Here is a 6000-nt window from a genome sequence, read left to right as displayed (position 1 = left end):
GAGTGAATGAGAGATGATATTCAATATCTCCCCGAGTTAGTCTGCAAAGGCTATTAGCAATAGTAATGACCACTTCAGTATTACAATAATTGTGCAAACAAAACAAATGTTCCAAACTTTTGTTTCATTAACAACTACATGTAAGTATTGGGTATAGGTATCCTATCCAAAACAAGTTCTAATCCTGCATAATACAATCTTTTTCTCAACCCTCAACCATGGCTTCAGACAGATGGATGGGCAACAATCTTATTATAGTAAAGATTTCAAGAAAATATTTCATGGTCCTGCGTTTTCAGAACTCATCAAAAATTCCTTGTTTGTAATTTTATAACCTCTCACAGTCTAATTTGCTGTGAGTAGTGAGAATCAAATTCATGTCTATTTATTTCTCTCAAAGGAGCTAATTTTAATTTCTCAAAAGCTAAATCAAACTTGAGTGGTAAAAGGTAGTTGGTGTCTGTGTCATCATAACATTGTAAAATTTAATATTTTGTTTTTTATGTCAAGTTTCAGCCAGGTGCTTTTGGCATCTCTAGGGATTCCAATCGTATTCCCTAAAACTAGTAAAAATTTGCAGCAGCCTAGATTAAAATGATAGTGCTCTAGGCTATTGTAAGAAACATTAATCCAGAGTACGATGACGGTGTTCGAGAGGCCTTGCTGGCAGTGGATCAGCGTGTGTATCATTAGAAGCTGTAGAAATGTCTCTGTAAGTAATTAATGTTTAAAGGCTATGATATCTGTAGGACAGACATTGTTGGTGAATACTGAAAGAGCTTTTCCTTCATTCATTTGCAATTCATCCTTAGAGCTGCTATTCAGTCAATTGAATAACACTTAAGGTTGTGTGTAGATAGTAACTCTATGTTCATGGGTATATATAAACTGTAAAGAATGCTCATGGTATCCTATCTAATGATACATGGTTATATTTATGCTCCACACCAAAGATATGTGTATATAACAGAAACTCACATATTCCGCAGATTGTTTCATAGCAACACCCGACTGTAATTTGTAGGTATTATGACTTATCTGCTCGTGTTCTTTTTTAAACTGTGTATTACTCATAGAGGCTTTTTCCTTTTGTCATGCTAATAGTAGCCACTGCAATTTTGCTTCTATAAATTCATTTACCTAAAAACCAAAAACATGCTAGCTAAAAAATAAAAACAATATTTGGAAATATGTTTTTAATCGTGCTTGATACAGAACAATGTGTTTATTACTCGCTTACAAAACAACAAAAAATTATTTTTAAATAGATTGTGAATGCTGCAGAAGCAGTTTAGACATCTTAGACATTTGATCATGTTGTTATACAATGATTGAATACTCACGTACTATCATAACATTAGTGCATGACAATTTGCAAGTGTTTGAATGTTATTTTCTGTCTAGAAAGACAACTGCATGTCTATAATGTACTAGCAGCAAGCCTGGGTTTGTCTGGGATTTCTTGCATTTCAGTCAGGTAGCCTTCAGTATACAAGTACATATTCAACACAAGTTGCTACACTCCTTTCACAGCATGTACACATTCATTGAAGTCACTTGTTCTTAACACATGTCGTTGGCAATTGTCTTTGATGCGTGTAAAAGTGATTTTTGAGTATATAATCCATGTTTAAGAGGCGGGTTCTTAGAAACCTTCTAATAAGTTTTAAAACCAAATATTGTTAGTGACTCAGCGAAAGTCACGGAGCAAATGCTTGTGAAGTTTGTACAAAATCAGACAAACATGTGAGAGTGGGCACACAGACTAACAGACAGACACAATGACTAAGTGGGATTTATTAGTATAGATACTAATCGATACCGGCATTTAACAATGTGTGTAATGTAACCATACTTGCCACAGGAATCACATTTCATTTGCTGTTGGAACCATTAATTTTTATACTAACTCTATAATACAGTTTGTAATAAACAATCTGTCAAGTTCAAAAGTTTGTTTTAGCGTCATTAAATTAGTTGCAAAATCAAATTATTGATGTAATTGTCTAGTAAACATCCAACATTTAGACAAATATTAATTTCACTGGTCTTCACTAGTAATTGCTCTCTAGTTGAAGGCTCTGGTTGTCCAAGGAGAGAAGGACCATGCTATCGGAGATGCGAGCCAAAGAGTGCTTATGAAGTTACCCAGCAGTCCTCAGCTCTGTGTAATTCCTAATGCTGGGCACGCCTGCTATCTTGACAACCCAGACTATTGGCATGAGCAACTAAAGAAGTTTTTGGACTCGCTGTGAGAAAGAGGAATAACATATTACTGTAGACTTGGATTATACTCTTGGGTTGGGAGGCTGTCATTATTTCTATAGCTAGTGGTGATGGTATCTTGGTGAAGCCAGATAGTGATATTCAGCAAACATTTGTTACATCCCTGTCTAGATAAAGTTTATTTTATCTCAGCATCATATATCATAACTCTCTTATGAATCATGCCATTTCATCAACCTTTGTTGTTTTGTGTAACTTGAACTGTTTCGGAGGAGAACATATTTTTGCCAACAAAGTGATGTAAACCATTTTTAACACCATTCTTTTTGACTCAGTTTAACAAGACTTATTCCCAATCCTGCAGCTGTGAAAGTCGTTGAATTTTCTCTCCAGCTTCAGATAGAACACTAATATTAATGGATGTATTTTTCTGACATCACCTTTTGCTGACTCATTTTGTCTCGTTTTATGAATCATGTGTTTGTAATTATGGCATTTTCGTTGCAACTTGAATCATTGAGTGGTGTAGTTACTATCTTCCATTTTTTGGCAGTATTTGTTTCATTTGTGTGTTCAGACACACATTACAGGTGCTAATCTCATGGTAGACTCAGTAGTACTTGCTTTAGTTGTCAACTCTAGGAGTTTAGTTATGATACAGGTTTTCATAACATTTGCCAGTTAATAATACAATTAAAATGACTAAAAATAAGCTGTCTTTTTTGTCTTGTAGTATTAACACTTATTCTAGCTGGTTGTATTCTACTCTTCAATACATTTCTCAAGCATGTTAGCTTGACAAGGCTCTACTGCTATGTTGTTCCTAATTAGCCCCTCTTGGCTGGTACGTTTTCTCCTTCAAACGTATATATCCTTGTAGAAAAGGTGACAGTTTCATGAAATTTATGCAAATGCTCTGAAAGTAGGTGGGGGAGAAAGTGAAGTTAAAATACCAACCAATGGCTGATCCTGAAAAACGGATTCGCTGTAAAAGCTAGACCTCAGGCGAACTCATGTAGTGAAACTAAGAAGTTGTCTGCTCACCATTTGAATAGTACGAGAATGTTGATAGTTTAGAAAGTTTTGCTAATTTTAAACCAATACTTATTACTAGCTTATATCAGGTATATCTTATAAGTATGAAAAAATTAGTTAGCAACTTCTTTCAAGATTTTTCAAACCTAAAACTTGACAAGTAACAAGAGCATGATTCAGAACAGCTGATGATCACTAATGATGTGTGTTTTGAGGATGCAGCAGCAGTGCTGTCAGCAGCAACAATAACTCTTGCTAGTTACACATTTTATCAAGCCAAGGGAGATAACTTCAATTTTATAGCAGCTGTTAGTTATGGGTTAACAAGTAATTCTTGAAGAAACTAATATTTATTATTGAAACAAGAACTGAAATAACATTAACATTATTTGATACCAAAACAAGAAGTAAATAACGGAAATCCACGGCGTTTTTTATTCGATTTTGGCTGCCTCACAGACAAGTTAGCGGTTGAAAAAAGCCACTTTTTAGATCATTGGTGGGATTAAAACTGGCAGCACTGTCTTCAAAAGTGTTAACTGTTACATTGATAGAGTCAGCTTCCTGCTCATTAAGTTGCTCTGTTGTTTTGGCCCTCCTCAGTTGATGTCCAGAGGTTATCTCTTTGCTAAGCAGCATCTTACTAGTCATTCCATGTCATTCCTCAGGGTTTTTGTCTTCATTAAAGTCTAAATTGTCACCAGAACAAGAAGCTGCAATGTAATATTAACTTAGTATAATAGTGATAAAATCATGTTGTTATTAATAAACCCTGGTTAATAACTTTACTAACACTAGTACAGAGTAAGATGAAGATAGATTATTCAATGTATAGTTTCAAATCATGAAAGTTATTATTTACATAGAAATTTACAGTACATTTGCTTGTACATGGACATAGGCATAGGCATAGGCAAGGGCATGGCCATGGGTGTGTGAATGGGTCACAATATGAGCACGGGGAATGGGCAATGATGTGGATATGGAAGCACGTGTAGACATGGATGCGGACATAGACATTTATATCGACGAGAATTTGAGTGTGCGCATGGACACAAACATAGGCACAGACATACACATAAGCATTGACATGGATTTAGAAATAGATGTTGTCGTAGACATAAAACTAGTTATAGCCTTAAACAAGGACACAGGCATAAACTCAGACGTAGGAACATATGTGGATACCTATACATCCATAAACGTAGATATTACAATAGACATGGACTCAGACATGAACAAGGACAAAAGCATAATCAAAAACATTGATGTAGGCATGGAAAATGACATTGATATCATGATAGACCTAGAACTAGACGCTGACATAGATGTGGATGTAGAGTTAACCATGAATGCGGACAGAGGCTGTGATATGAACAGGGACACTGACAAGAACATGTGAACATGGACATAGCTATAGATGTAGATGTAAACCTTGTTGTCAACATGCATATGGACATAAATGAACACATGGATATAGATGTGAAGATGGAAGGGGATATGAACAGGGACATAGACACAGACATAGTTGCAGAGAAAGATATAGATATAAACACAGATGTAGACATTGACATAGAACTTTCTGTGGATGTATTGGTAGAAATAGATTTAAACGTAGATAGAGAAGTAGACATAAGCGTAGATGTGAATGTCGACATGGAGGTGGACATGGTAAGGGGCATAAACAAAGACATGGACAACAGAAGCTAAGATGCAATGGATACAAAAGTTAGAGTACTAGAGCTTTATAAAAGAACTTGTACTCTAGCAGTACTCTAGGTGAAGAATCTCCCAGATTTAAACAAAACGTTGGGAAACTTGGCTTTGCTTCTTTCTAAGACTTTTTATTTACTCTATTTAAATCTCAATTTTATAGCTTTAAACTTTATTTTATATCTCTCACCTTTACACTTAGCCTTGTCACTCCTTTCAAATTGCATGGTTTTCTTGACCTCTTCAATATCGTCCACCTCTCGAATTGTAGGTAATGAAGGCACAAATCTTATAGTCTGTGGAGGGGATGGATACTCTATTTGATGCAAACAGAGTTGTCTTTTAAAAATTCAGATCTCCTTTTCCTGATCATAACTGTTACAGTACCCAAATGACATAAAAAATAATTGGTCATTGTCACAACTATGCAAGCTATTTTAGCTTTGGAAGAAAAAAGGATGTTGTCTCCTCTTTGTTTTGGCAATGTCCCATTTATAATTTATTTAAAAGTTATCATTTCGTTGTTACTTGACGAATGAACTACTAGTTTCTCAACTGAAAAGTTAGCACTTACTCTCATATAACAGATATAACTAATATTTTAGAGCATGATGACCTTTTGATACGACATCACGAAAATGATTTCATAGAAAAGCTTCGGCTATGCTGGGTACCAATATGTAGGCAGATATTTTCTTATATGTCAGTAAAGTTGCAGTTACATATTCAGTAAGTTTAAAACCATCTAAACTTATAAACTAACCAACTAACAAGCAGTATAAGTAAATCTGTAAATAACCCATCACAAGCACACTTATGGTCAATTTCAATATTTCATCAAATTGGACATAGCTAATGTTACCCTTAAACTGCTGATATATTTAATCAGATAATTATACCTTAATATAAACTTCCTGTTTGATGGCATCAACAATGTAGTGAATGATAGATTTATAAAACATTATACAGTATTATATCAGAGCTGTTACAGAAGTGTTTGGTATTCTAGAATATTCTGTTTTGCTC

The sequence above is a fragment of the Watersipora subatra genome, chromosome 8 (genome assembly GCF_963576615.1).
Source record: "Watersipora subatra chromosome 8, tzWatSuba1.1, whole genome shotgun sequence".
In the NCBI taxonomy this organism is placed as follows: Eukaryota; Metazoa; Bryozoa; class Gymnolaemata; order Cheilostomatida; family Watersiporidae; genus Watersipora; species Watersipora subatra.
The sequence above is the reverse complement of the archived record's forward strand: the minus strand, read 5'-3'. Positions refer to the sequence as shown.